At 38.5% G+C, this 17889-nt stretch overlaps 1 protein-coding gene across 6 annotated transcripts in view; it reads right to left on the reverse strand.

Moving 5' to 3' along the window:
* Nucleotides 1–17889, reverse strand: part of ARHGAP6 (Rho GTPase activating protein 6) — a 540556-nt gene that overhangs the window by 178501 nt on the left and 344166 nt on the right. The window lies entirely within an intron of this gene.

Below are 17889 nucleotides of genomic sequence, written 5' to 3' on the forward strand. Positions count from 1 at the left end.
TCTTTTGGTTTTTTATTGAGGTGAAATTCACACAAAATCCAATTAGCCATTTTTAAAGTGTACTCTGCAATGGCATTTAGTACAATCATTACCTTGATCTAGTTCTGAAACAGTTTTACCATCCCAAAAGGAAAATCAGTAGTATGACTAATCTCTCCTCATTCTCCCTCTCTCCCTCCAACCCCTGGAAACCACTCATGCATTTTCCGTCTCTATGGATTTACCTATTCTGGATGTTTCCTGTAAATGAAACTATAATATGCGGCCTAATGTTTTCAGGGTCACCCATGCTGTACCATGAATCAGTGCTTCATTTCCTTCATAGACCACATTTTGTTTATTCATTCTTCTGTTGATGGACATCCAGGCTGCTTTCCCTGGCTGGGCATTGTAAACAGAGCAGCAATGAACATTCACGTACAAGAATATTTTTGAATATCTGCTTTCAATTCTTTTGAAACATATACCTTGGAGTAGAATTGCATGTTTTAAGCATCTCCCTAGGAGTGGGATTACTGAGTCATGTGGTGACTCTAAGGTTTACGTCTTTGATGAGCCCCTCATAGGTATTTGAATGGATTCATGTGCTAGGATAGTCTCCCTACTTGCAGCCTCCCATTCTCTAATCCCTTCTGCTCATTGCCAGCAGAAGTTTATTGATGCCATTCCATGGCTTATAAACTTTCAAGAGTTACCCAATATGTGAAATGACAACTGACAATCCTTCAGGGCTTTGGCCAACATGCTGGTCTCATCCTACCTCTCAGTGTATGCCCCATTTTCCTTAGACTGTCTCTTCCTTCCCCCTTCTTCTCCTCTCCATACCATTACCCTAGTCTCCAATCATAGCACATACACTTTTTCAGGAATATGGCTTAAATAGACTAGCAGGATGAAGTTTCTTTGCAAGTATGAACACTGCCTATTCTGGAGACTCACTCAAATGACATCTCTTTCAGGCTGAGTTCAATAATCCTCCCTTCCTTTCCCCAACTGGAAACCATCACTGCTTGATCTGCTCTCCCCTAGACATTTTATCTGGACCATTGTCAGGACATTTGTCCCAAAGACTTTTCATCCTAAGGACTTATGTGTAAGTCTTATCTCTTATATAGCATGTAAATTCCATGAGAGCCAAAATCATATTGTGTTTACATTGCCGATCATAATGCTTTGAACATAGTGAACATTTAAAGGATGCTTGATGAAGGAAGGACTGAATGAGGGAATAAAGCCAGAGGGAATGAATACAGTCACATCTGAGATGTGAGCATCTCTTTTGCCTGACTTAGGACTCCAGCTGAACATGAATTAATGGCTTGATCATAGAGGCTAGTATCTGGCGGCAAATCCCCAAAGCAAAGCATACTTGACTAGCTATGTGACTTTGTGCAAGTGACTTAAACTTGTTGTGTCTCAGCTGCCTCATCTGCAAAATGCAAATAATCTAGGTTTGCTTTGAGTACTAAAATGAACTAATATTTATGATGTTCTTATAGTGCCTGGCATATGGTCAGTAGTTTAGAGAGCTTGTTAAATAAAATAAGCAAAATAAATGAGCTAACACTGTAAGCAAATGAAACTGCTTAAGACAGGTAGGACGAACACAGGGTTCTGTGAGCTGCAAAGTAAAGGCAGGCCCACAAACCAAACTGTCTACCTGAATTCAAATGCAGTATAGGTGGTGTTGATTTACTATGTGTTATTTTTTCACTTGATTAGATTTGGAGGTCTGCAGCCACCATGGGGAAGCACTTTTGGTCTCATCTTGGTATTTCACCTCACCCAGTGTTGTCATGGGGAAGATAACTGATAACTATTGGTTGATTGGACTTCCCTGGGCAAATAAAGTGATTAGCCATAACCAACTTTAAAATCAACTGTGAAGCTACGTATAAACAGCTAACAAAATTCAGTATATTGCTAAGTCAATGAGAGTAAAGTACCTAAGGACAAGAACATTTCCCAAACTGTTTACTTCTGAATGTAATCTATTCATTTCCGTTTCTTTAATAGACTTTAAAGGGTTAAACTAAGTGGGTTCTCACAAGTACTAGAGACATCACTCACACTCAGTGACCGTCTTTCTGCTACCCTTATTTTCAACAGGCTTCTCTTAGATATGTCCCCTAGAAATAGGCCTTCTCAATTTGAATAAACTCAATTATCCAGGGTTTTTTTTTCCCCACACTTGCCATCGGAGAACCTCCCAACAACACCTGTTTTACTCTTGTATTTAGAGTGCTGATGAATCTTAGAGATGTATGTATTCATGTATTCACCTTCACTCGTAAATTTTTAGGGTGCAAAACACACAAAGCAAACTAAAATGTTCCAAAGAGCACACCCATTCCCTTATGCACAGTGCAGAAACTTTACCTACTGATACACATGTGGTTTGGTTCCCTGGTGATTTCAGAAGGCTCCACCATCCCCAAATCGGGTGGGGCCTTTCTTCCCACATTAAGAAACAAAGTTTGAACCAATGCCAATGGTTTTGAGAAAGTTTATTTTTTAATTAAATGGTTTATTTTGAGGTGATTGTAGATTCATGTTCAGATGGAAGAAATAATACAGAGCCTTTTTGTACCCTTCACCTAGCCTCCCCCAGTAGTAACATCTTGCATACAATGTCACAACCAGGAAACTGACACTGATAGCATACAATGACTTTATTCAGATTTAACCAGTTTTGCCTGCACTCATTTGTGGATGTAAAGGTGTCTGTGTATTTCATTCTATGAGGATTTTATCACATGTGTAGATTTATGTGACTACCACAACAGTCGAGACACAGAACATTCCATAGTCACGAGGATCCCTCCTGCTATTCTCTTTATGTTACTCTCACTTCCCTCTCAATCCACCACCTTCTTAAATCTGGCAACCACTGATCTGTTTTCCATTTGGATAATTTTGTCATTTCAAGTATGTTACATAAATGAGATGATATAGCATGTAGCTTGTTGGGGGGACAGGCTTTATTCACTCAGTGTAAGTTCCCTGAGATCCACCCAAGTTGTTGAATGTATCAATAGCTCATTTTTTTTACTGTCAAATTATATTCTAGGGTATGAGCCACTACCACAGTTTATTTAACAAAAATGCATTTTGGATTCAATGCAATCTTATTAACTGCACCAATGCTACAGAATATGACTTGACAGGGGACTTACATAAACTATTTTGTTTTTATTACAAGACCTCCACTGTGAAGTGAAAAATGAAACCAATTTTTTGTATATTTTAAATGAAAGCTTGCACAGGTGTTTCAGTCAGCTAAATATTTTAGCCTGGACTATTTTAGCTCTAAATTATTCAAATAATTATCTCAAAAATTTCTATGTAATTTAGCATGCAGAGAATGCCTCTGTATGAGGGGGTGGTATATTCCTCAATCAGATTTTATTTTTCTGCTAACACTATACCATTTTTACTAGTGATCATAATTATCAAGATTAGTCTTCTGGCGATTTTCTCCTTTAGAATTTACAAGGAGCTTACGAAAGTTCAAATGCACTGTATTTTTGGCAAAGGACCCTCATGCTTTGTCTGCATTTTACTGCTTCCTTTGCACCTGGGAAGAGCTATTTTAGGACTGTCTAGACAATCACCCCAGCTGTAAAGGTCTTTTCCTTTCTTGTCACATAATAGCTGAGTATGGAGGGTAATAAATAGATGATGCTGGCACTCTTTCATCAAATATACTGTTCAAATAGAGTACAGGAACAAGAATGCCTTTGGTCTGGCTCACAAAACTGAGAGGCTTTAATATATGGTCGCATACTTGCACCAACGGATCAATCTTTAAACCAACAAGAAGGTCTTCCACCATCTACACTTTTGCACTGTAGTATCAGAATTATACTTTTTGGTCAAACTGTATGAAATGGTTAATTTTTGTATCATTTTGGATCTATAAAAATGGCAATTTCAAATTATTCAACTCAAGAGATCTGGGAAGGAATCTAGACATGGTCTGGTTTCATTTCCCTTCTCCAGTTCCCAGGAAACACTAACCCTGATTCTAGTGGTGACCCAGAATGCACAGCTTCTGCAGGCCACTCTTGCCATTACAGGATATAACAGAAACTATGATCCCCAGACATTCTCCACATGCTTGTTCAATCTAATTCCTCTGGGTCAGTTAGTAAGATCCCAGGGGGACATGTACAGATTAAGTCTACTTCACCTCTTACAGTCCTTTCTTTCAAAAGGTGACAGCTTTCAAGATCTCCACACAAGTTCTAGAGCCCACTGTCTCCAGGCCCCTTAATGGGTCCTGAGAATGCTTCCTCTTGTCTGATCCTCCAGAGAATCTTTCTACTGATAATCTCTGATGATTGTAGTATTTCTTTTTGGAGGAAAAAAAATGCACCATGATGGAGATAAATGGATGGAAAGGCAAATATAGATAGAGACATGAAACGATAATCAACCAGTTTGATTTACTTCCTTATGTTTTGTTATTAGTGTATTTATTTTTCTATAAGATACCAATATACGTTATTTTACTGCAAACACTATACTATTTCTATTGTCACTTTAAAGTGCTTTCTCTACCCTTACTTCTCTGTTTTTTTCCGTTTTCTCCACCGCCATTAGTAAAAGTCGCTCAGTCGTGTCTGACTCTGTGACCCCACGGACCCCACTTTTGCTTATGTGCACCACTTTCCTCATTTCTTCCTTCATTAGTCACTTGATCACGAGCTTCTTTGCTGCTGCTCTTCCTCCTTTCAGGCTCTAAATGGTGGCACTCTTCACGGTCCTGTTCTAGGCTAACATCTCTTAAGTCAAATCTTCTCAAGATGTGCCCAGGGTCTGTGAATCTCCTGAATCAGATTCATCAGAAACAAGCTCCATGAAAGAAGCAAACTTTTAACATGAATTACTGAATTCTCAGCACCTGGAAGAGTCTCAGGCCTACTTCCGTGTTCAATAAATATTTGTGGAGGAAATGGGTTGCCTGAAGTGCTTATGGAAATGCATGTTCCTGGTATGTACTCTTGGACTCCTAAACCAGAATCACAGTGTATCTGGCATTTGAGAACCCAAATTTCTGCTTTTCTATCACATGATCTTTTATCCAATACCCTCTCCCCACTCCTCATTCTTCAGTGCTCTGAGACACCTTTGCAGAACCCAACCTCTGCTCAGACTAAGTCAAATCTCTTTATTATGCCCTCTCATAGAACCCTCTCCTCTGTGAAACTTACTGTCACACTAATTTTACACATATGTGTGAGACTGTTGAATGAAGTCCTATCTCTCCTGCCAGTTTGCCTCCAATCTTATAGGTTCCTCTTTAACATTATATCCCTACTTCTTCATCTGAGTCTCACTCATTGTGGGCCCTCAATAAATATAAGTGAATGAATTCATATTTGTAACATGAATGGAAAGTGAAAAGTGTAAGTCACTCAGTTGTGTCCAACTCTTTGAGACCCCATGGACTTATACAGTCCAAAGAATTCTCCAGGCCAGAATATTGGAGTAGGTAGCCTTTCCCTTCTCCAGGGGACCTTCCCAACCCAGGGATCAAACTCAGGTCTCCTATATTGCAGGTGGATTCTCTACCAGCTGAGCCACCAGGAAAGCCCTCTATCTCTAAAATGTATTTCAAATCCATTCCTTCTACATCTCCATAGTTGCTGCCTGTCAGCAGTCAACTGGATGGTTTCCATGGCCCAGTAACTGCCCTGAGTCCATTCTCACTCTATAACAAACAACTTTCTACACAGAACTCAAAACATCAATCAAATCATCTTCAGGTACAGACTTACCTGATGGTGTCCTGCTGCAAGGGAATGAAGTTGATACACCTTAGCTAGACCCTGCCTATCTGTCCACAGCACCTCATGCCATTGCTTTCTTCTCTCACTCTTGGGACTGCTGACCCCTGTTTTCCATATAATGTTCCTTCTGCATGGAATGATTGCCCATGTGTCCCCACCCCTTGCTCATTTCACATAGCTGGCTCCTTCTTAGACTTCAGTCCTCAGATATAATGCCAGCTTCTGAGAGCCACCTTTTCTAACATTCAGTCTGAAATGAGCTTTCGTCTTCCGATACTTGTTATCACAGGGATCTGCTTATTGTTGTTGTTCAGTCACTAAGTCATGTCCGACTCTTCGTGACCCCATGAACTGCAGTATGGCAGGCTTCCCTGTCCTTCACTATCTCCTGGAGTTTGCTCAAACTCATGTCCATTGAGTCGATGATGCCATCGAACCATCTCATCCTCTGCTGCCCCCTTCTCCTCCTGCCCTCTATCTTTCCCAGCATCAGGGTCTTTTCAAATGAGTTGGCTCTTCGCATCAGGTGGCCAAACTATTGGAGCTTCAGCTTCAGCATCAGTCCTTCCAGTGAATATTCAGGGTTGATTTCCTTTAGGATTGAATGGTTTGATCACTTTGCTGTCCAAGGAATTCTCAAGAGTCTTCTCCAGGACATTTCAAAAGCATCAATTCTTCAGAGCTCAGTCTTTTTTCTGGTACAGCTCTCACATGTGTGCATGACTACCAGAAAACCATAGCTTTGACTATACAGACCTTTGTTGGCAAAGTGGTGTCTCTTCTTTTTAATATGCTGTCTAAGTTTGTCATAGCTTTTCATAGGTATGTCATAGGAGCAAGCAGGATCTGTTTACTACACATTGGAATTACAGATTCACTTTTGTCCATTATCTTGTTTCTGCATGGAAAGCTCCATGTGAATCTTATTCACTATTTCATCCCCAGAACTTCAAACAGAACCTAGCACATGATAGACTGTACTGTGAATGAATGGAGAAGGGAAAAAAATAGTTAAAATAGAAGAGCACCAACAGATTTTTGATGACAGGTCCTGGGGCGGTTCAGGGAGGGGTTGACTATGAAGGGGCAGCAGGAGGGAATCTGTGGGGTAGGGGGGATGACAGAGCTCTTCTGGGTCCCTATTGTAGTGGTGGTTACACAGTTTTAATGTATTTGTCAAAACTCAGAATTGTACCCCTCCAAAAGATGAATTTTACTATATGTAAATTAAAATAAATTAATCAAATTATATGTTTCTGAAACCCAAGTCAATCCAGAATAAATAGAAAATGGGCCAAAGAACTAAACAGACATTTCTCCAAAGAAGACATACAGATGGCTAACAAACACAGGAAAAGATGCTCAACATCACTCATTATCAGAGAAATGCAAATCAAAACCACAATGAGGTACCATCTCACGCTGGTCAGGATGGCTGCTATCCAAAAATCTACAAGCAATAAATGCTGGAGAGGGTGTGGAGAAAAGGGAACCCTCTTACACTATTGGTGGGAATGCAAACTAGTACAGCCACTATGGAGAACAGTGTGGAGATTCCTTAAAAAACTGGAACTAGAACTGCCATACAACCCAGCAATGCCACTGCTGGGCATACACACCAAGGAAACCAGAACTGAAAGAGACACGTGTACCCCAATGTTCATCACAGCACTGTTTACAATAGCCAGGACATGGAAGCAACCTAGATGTCCATCAGCAGATGAATGGATAAGAAAGCTGTGATACACATAAACAGTGGAATATTACTCAGCCATTAAAAAGAATACATTTGAATCCAGTTCTAATGAGGTGGATGAAACTGGAGCTTATTATACAGAGTGAAGTAAGCCAGAAAGAAAAACACCAATACAGTATACTAACATATATATATGGAATTTAGAAAGATGGTAATGATAACCCTGTATGCGAGACCGCAAAAGAGACGCAGATGTACAGATCAGTCTCGTGGACTCTTGGAGAAGGCGAGGGTGGGATGATCTGAGAGAATAGCATTGAAACATGTATATTATCATATGTGAAATAGATTGCCAGTCCAGGTTCGATGCATGAGACAGGGTGCTCAGGGCTGGTGCACTGGGATGACCCTGAGGGATGGGATAGGGAGGGAGGTGGGAGGGGGGTTCAGGATGGGGAACACATGTACACCCATGGCTGATTCATGTCAATGTATGGCAAAAACCACTACAATATTGTAAAGTAATTAGCCTCCGATTTAAATAAATAAATTTTTTAAGTAAAATAAATAAATAAAGAATTGTTGTATTTTCAAAAAACAAACAAAAAAAGCAGAATAAATCTAAGAATCCAAGTTTCATGGGCTTGGGGCTCTTTTGTGGGGTCAATAAACTTCCCATGTTCATGGTCAAGTAGTGACTCAAACCATACTTGCCAAATTCTCATTTATCAGTTTAAAGAAAGGAAATGGGAAATAAAGATGTGGAGGTTAAACAATACAAGAACAAACACAGTGGTAAAATAATATTTAAAATAATAATGTGATAAAATGTCAGCATTTATTTGTGACATTTGGCTCTGTTTGTATTGGCTCACCACAGTGGTGCCTCCCACATATACACCCACGGCTGACCTCTGCTTGATACAAGTGATAATGACTAAACTTCACATATTATGCTGGCATAATCTATCCCTTCCCTGGAGGGCTGTTGCACACAGGGAATTACAGTTTCACGGCCGAACAATGTTTCTTTCTCAAAATATACCACAGTCAACTTTCATTAGAATGAAGTTATACGGACTGATAAATTGTTGTCTTTTGCCAAATTATTACTCATATTCACCCAATATTCACCCAGTATAAGCCACTGACAAACCCCATTCAATCGGGGGAAAGCAGGATGCAGAGATATTAATAGATTCTTTAGATGTGAGTTGCATTCTCTAAAGTAAGCATATGTCATACAGATTTCGTCTTGACCTTCCTCCCCATCCCCACTATTGACTTTTATCCATTAGAACATGTTGATGGATATACTGTTTCAACATGAAATACTTGGATATCTGACTGATTTAGGGAAAGGGAAATGGTGAGATAATTTCCTCTTTTATCAAGCTGAATCACTGAGTTCGCTCTGTTGCTATGCTCGTGTAAGTCAATGCCATAGCAACTTCTCGGTTTGCTCTTAAACACTGGAGCAGAACGATGCTATTAGGTATATTTTTTCCAATTCTTAGATTTTATTTGTTCCCTTAGAAGTGTAAAATTTATATTTTACAGTACAGGGCTATTTAGTTATCCTTTGGAAGTCTTATCATTGTTGACTGCCATATATATCATCAATGCTGATACAACAGAAGTGCTTACTTGTTGGAAAATTCTCCCATAGTTTCCCTTTATTTTTCTTAATCCCTAGCTCATAATTAAAGTTTGTACTTTGGACAGTATAGACTGGATCTTATTTGGGATTTTTGGGTTAAGGATCCTGAATTTAAATGGGACTGAAATATGCAATATAAAATTCATGAAATACAGAAATGCATGAACTTCTCACAAACCCACTTAAGTAAATTCAGTAAAAGCCTAATTATCCCTTGGTATGTACTAGGAAGTGTGCCAGGTTCTAGAAAGAGATCAAATCTTCACTATCAAGAGATTCAGAAAACATCTAAGAGGCAGAGATAAGAGCATATTCTAGTCTCTACGAGCTCTTGCTGTGGAAAATAAGGGACATGTACTTTGCTTCTTCAGGGTTTAGGTTTTTCACCTACAAAATATGCTGTAATATCTAACTTAAGGCTAGTTTATGAAAATCACAAACCACACCACCTTTATCGCTGCTATCTTTAGAGTGTCATGGACTGATGAAGTGGAAAAGTAATTGACTTGTTTCTGAAATAGGTTTCAGATTCCATGTTTAATTCTATGATTATTTAGCCACCTATGTCAATATTCCAATTTGTTAAGGAATTAGGATTTGTTATTTGATATAGGCAGTACATTTCACTGAAATTTTAGATATCCATCCACCCTCCTACAATCATGTGTTAATGTGTCCAAAAGTAAGAAAATTCTGTTCAAGTCATTTTTTATTTAGGCATCTCCTTATAATTTGAAGAATGTACATCATGTACCTTAGATACATTTTAAAATGTCTCAGGGTATTGTCACTTTTTTATTTCTGATAAGATGGTCAGCTGTACATTCTTAACACTGGACTTGTTCTGGACAGGAAGCTTACTGAAGCTAGCTCCTGTTGCTCTTAGAAGTGGGCACAACGGTTTGATTTCATAGGTCTGTCCTGATTGTAATCATGGAACTGGAAGGTTCTTGTACTTATTGATGGATTATATTCTAAAATCATGTGTATACTATGATGAAATAATGCTTGCATTTTTAGGAATATTAACTTGATGCTTTAATAGATAGTCCTGAGGTTATGCATTTGAGAAGCTATTACACATTTTACATCTGTAATTCTCAGTGTGTTCTCAGGTCCAGAAGAGTCTGTCTCAGCTGGAAGCTCTTGTTAGAAATTTAGAAATTCAAGTGCTTGAATACCACACCAGACCTAGGGAATCAGACACTCTGAGGGTAGGGCCCAGCAGTCTGTATTTTAATAACCCTCCAGGGGATTTCAATGCATGCTCAATTTGGAGAGCCACTGCTTTACATAACTCACATTTTTTATTTGGGATCATACATATATTTAAGTTAAGAAATAGTTCTTTTCTTTTTGATGTTGTATCCTTTGTGGCTATTTGCTTTTTTGTGTGTTACTTTTGGTATTCTGAGAAAAGTAGGATTTCTGCCTATCCTAGTGTGGTTAAGACACGAGACCACCTAGTTCCTGAAAAAGTTTAAAGTCACTTTAAAAATGTATTATTAGAGAAATAATAAGAGGATGACTAATTTGAATAATTTAGCAATTTAGAACTGAAGAAATAACAATGGCTTAGAGTCAGAGGGACTTCAGTCCAACACTTAGAGGTTAAGTAGGAGTTTCCAAACCTCAGCTCAACTGACATAGTGACATTTGGGGTTGGATAGGGATTTTTTTGTTTTTTCTTTTTCTGTCATTCTTTTATTTTTGGCCATACTGCACAGCACGTGGGATCTTAGTTCTCCCACCAGGGATCAAACTCATGTTCCCTTCAGTGGAAGTGCAGAGTCTTAACCGCTGGACCTCCAGGGAAGTCCTGGGGCTGGAGAGTTTTACGTTGAGAGGTAAGGCTGTAGGATGTTCTGGCAGCATCTCTGCTTTCTCTACTCACTAGAAGCCAGTAGTGTCCTCAACCAACATGTGTCAATCAAGTGTCTTATTGTCAAATGTTCCCCTGGCAGGGTGGGGGTGGATAAATAGCCCCCATTTGAGAACCACAGGGTTGAACACCTTTGATCAGTTCTCTAGTCCAGCAGAAATTCTCAACCTTGGCTGCACAGAAGAATCAATGAAAAATACTAACACTTTCCGTCCGTTCCAGCCTGGTTGTATCAAATCTCTGTGGGTAGGCTCAGGGATCCACAGGTCCTTTATCAAAGCTCACCCAGTGGTACTAAGGTTCAGCCAAGACTTATAAGCACTGCACTGACATCACTGTGCCTTAATTTCCTCACCTAGGAGACGATTGCAGTACTATCTGTTCTAACCACCACATGGGACATTCCAAAGATTGAATGACAGAATGTTTGTGAAAGTGTTTGTTCCACAAAGCATTAACTGTGTTAAGGGCAGCAGAGAAAAATAATGCATTTGAATAAGTCACTATAGAAATGAAAAGCTGTCTTCAGTCCTTGATTATGAATTAGGATGATTTATACTCACTGTCTCTTAATCACACATCTCATTTACCACATGGAAGAGATATAGGGAATTTGCAAGGTCTCTCTTGGAAGTAAACTCATAGCATTAATTTAGTCCTGGATGGACATAAAAATGTATCAAATCAGGTCAACTTGGTCTACTGTGTACCAACGATAATTTGCACATTTAAAATCAATTCGCTAATCTTTCCATCCTTTTGGATCTCAAGAAATTCACTTTAATAAGTAGGAAAAATGCAGATCCACCTAAAAATAAACCGCCTCTTTAAAAATTGTTAGAATGTGGAAAAATCATACACATTAAAAGTCTGGTATAGGCTTTGTCTGTGTTCATATGTATTATTTATTTTTTAAAAAGATTAAAATATCTGAATCAAACTATTAAATATTAAAATTTATTAAAACTTTTTTTCTGTACTTTTCTTTATGTTTGAAACATTTGACTAAACCTAAAGTGAAAGTCACTCAGTCCTGTCTGACTCTTTGTGACCCCATGGACTATTCAATCCAAGTAATTCTCCAGGCCAGAATACTGGAGTGGGTAGCCTTTCCCTTCTCCACGGGATCTTCCCAACCCAGGGATCGAACCCAGGTCTCCTGCATTGCAGGCAAATTTTTACCAGCTGAGCCACCAGGGACACCCTAAGCCTAAAAGAGGATGATAAAATTAGTTTGAACAAAGCACCAGAGAATACTCTAAAGGAAAATAAAGATGAAAATGTATGTTTCACTTGGTGTCAGGTGACCAAGGAAACTCCACAAGGATGGAGAAGCCAGCTATAGGCAAAGGGGCTTCATCTCACTGACTCAGTTTACATTGCTGTTATATTCAGGTAGGGGATGTCAGACCTTTGACACTGAAGCTCAGTTTTGAACTTGCCCAACATGTAAGGAAATGTTATTAGTTTATTTTTGTCAACTCTTCTACTAGCTTTTAAACTAAGCAATCTATCATGAAATGTCTGCTTCTACCCTCCTGTGCGTGTGTGCTCAGTCACTTCAGTTGTGTCCGGCTCTTTGTGACCCCAAGGACTGTAGCCCTCCAGGCTCCTCTGTCCATGGGATTCTCCAGGCAAGAATACTAGAGTGGATTGCCATGCCCTCCTCCAGGGGATCTTCCCAACCTAGGGATCAAATCTGCATCTCCTACATTGCAGGTGGGTTCTTTACCATTGATTCACTAGGGAAGCCCTGGCAAACTTCAGCCTGAGGACCAAATCCAGTTTGCCATCTGTTTCTATAAACATGGTATTAATTTAATACAGCTTGGTGTCTCTGGATGCTTTCAATTACAGAGTTGAGTAGTTGCAATAAAAATCTGTGTGGCCCCAAAACCTAAAATATTGACCATCTATCTGACCCTTTACAAAAAACTTTCCTAACTCCTGTCCTAGAATGTTAACATATAGAATTTTCCTTTAGATTAAAATAGTAAGTAATTGGACAAAATAAAATGTTTTACAATGATTTTTATATTGTAGTCATATGGTAATATATAATTTATACTATATTTTCCTTTTAATACCAATAAACCAATTATAAAGATTCTAGTGTTAATTACCACATTTTCTCTTTAAAAAAACTAATGTGGTCTACCAAAAAACTTAACAGAGGATGTGTTGATGATTAATTATTTAATATGCTGTTAAAATATCACTGTTTGACTGTCTCTCAAACTGGCCCTTTCCTAAAGTAAAACTATTTTTCTTGTTTAGTTATTTTCAGTTTAATAACTGCATTATAGGTAAAAACATTTATGGAAATTTATTGACAAAGAATTCTTCACTTTTGAAACAAATGAAAAGTCATATTTGCATGCTAAGGAGAAATGTAAAGTAACAATGTCTTTCAGTCCTTATAAATAATTACCTTAATAGAGAGTAAAGATGACATGTAGGTGTCAACATAAGTAATAGCTTATTTTTAGTTCATTCCACATGCCCAGACGTTCCAATGTTTGGGGAAATTTTAAGAAAAGGAGATACATTTGTAGCTACATGAAATTGTATCATTCCCAGAAGCCTCATAAACTGAAAATGAGACCTTAATGATCTCAAAATGACCTCAATATAGGAAAACGGTAAGTAATAAAACAAAGAGAATACAGAACTATGGTTGCCAAGGCAACCATAATCATAATTCCTTTGAATTTTACTGAAGCATTCACTGCAGTTCAATCTAAGTTCATCATTCCTTAAGAAGCTTATATAAATTCAAAGTACTTATTATCTACAGCAGTATCATTCTAATCAAGCAGATGATGACAGGCATGTAGAACAGGAACTGAAATGCCCATGGCATTCGCATTATGGAAGAAAGATGGGAAAATGATACTTGCTAGCAGATGCGATGGCCAAGAGAACATTGCTTTCCATTCTGTTCCATTCAAGACACACTTGTGGTACTAGACTGGCTGTTGCCGTGTATGGAAATTGAGTCTCATACATAGATAACGGAATAAACACAGATTAAATGAGCTACAATCTCCTTGTAGATTCCCATAGCCCTAGAGAACTATGACAAACTATAGAATGGCTGGTAGGCACAATCCACAGACTACCATTTGAAGACCTTTTCCTTAAAGGTAAATAAGTGTGACCGTCACTTTCCCTTCCAAGTAAAGAAAATAAAATCTTTTCAGTAAAATTTTGAGGAAGCTATTATTGCTCATTTGTATCTCATTTGATGCTTTAGGACTGAAGAGGATATTGTTTACTCCAGGCAATGGTCAATATCTGGGAGGTTGGGCAGCCAGAGTGCCTTGATGGACTCTAAACAATCTCTGCTTGTATTCTCCAACTCAGACACCCCCCAGTCTGAAAGTTTGTAAAGATGGCTGGATGTGTGAAAGTCTAAATGCATTTGCCCATGGAAACAATGGTATACATAGTTGTTTTGGTCCCCAGGCCAGCTGATAGTCTCATTTAATCCATAACACACTAGAAATGCAGAGTGGGAAATAAAAGTGGGAACACCATTCTTCTCAGACTCTGGAAAAAAGAGAAGACTGTCCATCATGGTATGCATAAATGAGCACTGGATAGGGTACAGAGGTCCCTGCATGTGCCCCTAGGTCAGAGAACATCTCCTGTGAATACTACTTTCTGGATCCATCTCAGCAGCCTGGCCCACTGTAGAAGCTCCATCCATATCTTGCTGGATAAATAAAATACTGAGCACTTTGCCATGTAATTCTGGGCTAGTCATTTTAGCATTTCTGAGATTCTCCTTCCCTGTGAATTAGATATTTGGAAAGAGTAGCCCAGGCACTATGCTTGTCTTATTCTCCAATTATGGGTAACTCATTTGACCCCTGTTTTCTCTTTTTGATACTATGGGGATAACAATGGTTCCCACAAGGAAGATGTATCATGATGATGGAGATGGAGTTAGAATAAGCCTTTCACCACTGGTAGAGAATGGAATATTATGGTTTTGGAAAGGAAACTGCTGAAAAAATAGACACCTGCCAGCTTCTTTCACTGAACCAATAATGCAGTAACAAACACTTCCCAAATACATACTCACAGCAAAGTCCTTTTTAAATAACTCCCATCCCATCTTTCTCGTGTCTCCTTTCCTTGATTTTTTCCCTTTGTCTTTTTTTTTCTTCGACACTTACCACCATCTCACTTACTTTATTTTCTGCTATTTATTGGATATCCCCTGGCAAATAGATGGGGGAAAAGATGGAAACAGTGACAGACTTTATTTTCTTGGGCTCCAAAATGATTGCAGAGAGTGACTGCAACCATGAAATTAAAAGTTCCTTGGAAGCAAAGCTATGGCAAACCTAAACAGTGTATTAAAAAGCAGAGACATCACTTTGCCAAATAGTCAAAGCTATGATTTTTCCATTAGTCACATACAGATGTGAGAGTCAGACCATAAAGAGGGCTGAGCACCAAAGAAGTGATGCTTCTGAACTGTGGTGCTGGAGAAGACTCTTGAGAGTCCTTTGGACAGCACAGAGATCAAACCAGTCCATCCTAAAGGAAATCAGTCCTGAATATTCATTGGAAGGACTGATGCTGAAGCTGAAGCTCCAACACTTTGGCCACCTGATACGAATAACTGACTTATTGGAAAAGACCCTGATATTGGGAAAGAATGAGGGTAGGAAGAGAATGGAGCAACAGAGGATGAGGTGGTTAGATGACATTATCAACTCAATGGACATGAGTTTGAGCAAACTCCAGGAGATGGTGAGGGATAGGGAAGCCTGGCATGCTGCAGTCCATGGAGTCACAAAGAGTTGGACACAACTGAACAACTGAACAACAACATTAAGTATGCAATAACATTATGTCTAAAAATGCACATATCTTTATTTTAAAATATTGCTGAAAAATACTAACTATCACCCGAGCCTTCAGGAGGTTATAGTATTAATAGTAACATCAAAGGTCACTGATCACAGACCACCATCACAAACACAAAAATAATGAAAACGTTGGAATTATTGTGAGAAGTACCTAACTGTGACACAGGGACACAAAGTAAGCAAATAATGTTGAAAAAAGAAATGGTGCAGACAGGACCTGCTTGTCACAGGGTTGCCACAAACTTCAATCTGTGAAAAAAGCATTATCTATGAAGCGTGATAAAGTGAAGCTCAAAAAGATGAGTGATGCCTGTAAACATGTAGAAAAACAGAATGCTGCTTGGATTTTAGGTTATATACTGAAGCCAGGGAACCACCCTGATACAGTGAAAACAGCTCAAGGCAGGAGACACCAGACCCTCAGAATCAGGGGGTGTGCGTTTGAATTTTTGCTCTGCCTCCTAATGCCTATTGACTTCAAGCAGTTAGAGAACCTCCCATGTTTCAGTTTTATCATTTTAAAAACTGGAATATGATCCATGCCTTGCAAAACTGTTGTGAGGGTTAAATGAAAAGATGGAAGTAAACCCAAGAAATTGAAGGCCTTTAACAGGTGACAGACATTCTCACTGTAGCTCATCGCCCTCCTAGCCCTGCCCTCACTACAGCGGCCTTACTCAAGTCCCTTAATTCCTCGGGTCTCCAGTTCCCCTTCCTACACAATAAACAACTGGGTTAGAAGGATTCCAGATAGATCTGTCACTCTGAAAACCCTATACATTTCATTTTACTTCCCCAAGTATGTAATTATGGGACTGGGTGAAATAGACCTTTTAGAGATAATCTAGATTGATCTAGAGAGGCTTATTAAGTATGATGAATTGTCTGTGTTATAATTCTATACTCATAATCTTAAAGTATAATTTTTATTTTAAAAAATCCTTCTAGAGAAAAGTTTTCCATGTCTCAGCAATTCCAACTCCAGACAGTTTTTCAATGCTTGGGCTGAAGGGTCCCAATATTATAAGGATAAATGTCATTAGGTACTGAAACCTTCCTTTTGCATTTATGACTGTGTTCCAAAACAGAATCCTAGAAAAGAGAAGTGTGGTTCATAAATACCGAGAGACCTCCTAAGAATCCAGTAGGATTTCATATACATTTCAGTTGATTTACATTTAAATTTGTTATTCATTTACAAGTTCCCACAGGCTACACTCCATGGGGTCTCAAAGAGTCAGACACGACTAAGTGAATACTACTACTACTACATTTATAATGTCCCAAACAGGATGAGCTTGACAACTTGTGAATCATAAAAAAGGAAGAAAATCAAGTTACTAAACAAATTATTTTCCCTCTGAGTCATATGCAGCCCATAAGATAACTCTGATGCAGCACTTATATCACAGAGATATTTACTTAAGATGAACAGAAAACAATTTCCTTGCTGCCATCTAGCCTTTAAAAATCCTTTTAAAAAAATTATATATTCAAAGAGCCTCCAGGGGAAAAAAATCTTTTAGGTCTGTAACTTCTGCAGAAAAAACTGGTCTGAAATATTTCCAAATACACTACTGAGAAAGTGCTCTCTTGAGTACAAACTCAATTTTTAATATCTTAAAGCGTATCTTGGTTTGAACAACACACCTTTGGGTCATATTCAAAGTACACAACTTTGGGTCAAATTCAAATTATGCTCACACACACACACCATGGTACCACCCACTTCTCTTATTTCCTCCTACAACCAGAAAATGGAATGTTTTACTGCAACAGCACACACCCTTTCAATTTGCATAAATATAATGCCTTTAACCCATTAAAGAAGCACAAAAATATCATCAGGGCTGAAATCAGTCAAAATGAATAATACATGTCTCAAATAAAAATAAGCCTGTAATTTTTATGTAAATTTTACATGGATAAATAGCTACTATGTTAAACATCTGCATCAAACAATTAAATAT

The sequence above is a fragment of the Ovis canadensis genome, chromosome X (assembly GCF_042477335.2).
Source record: "Ovis canadensis isolate MfBH-ARS-UI-01 breed Bighorn chromosome X, ARS-UI_OviCan_v2, whole genome shotgun sequence".
Classification (NCBI taxonomy): Eukaryota; Metazoa; Chordata; class Mammalia; order Artiodactyla; family Bovidae; genus Ovis; species Ovis canadensis.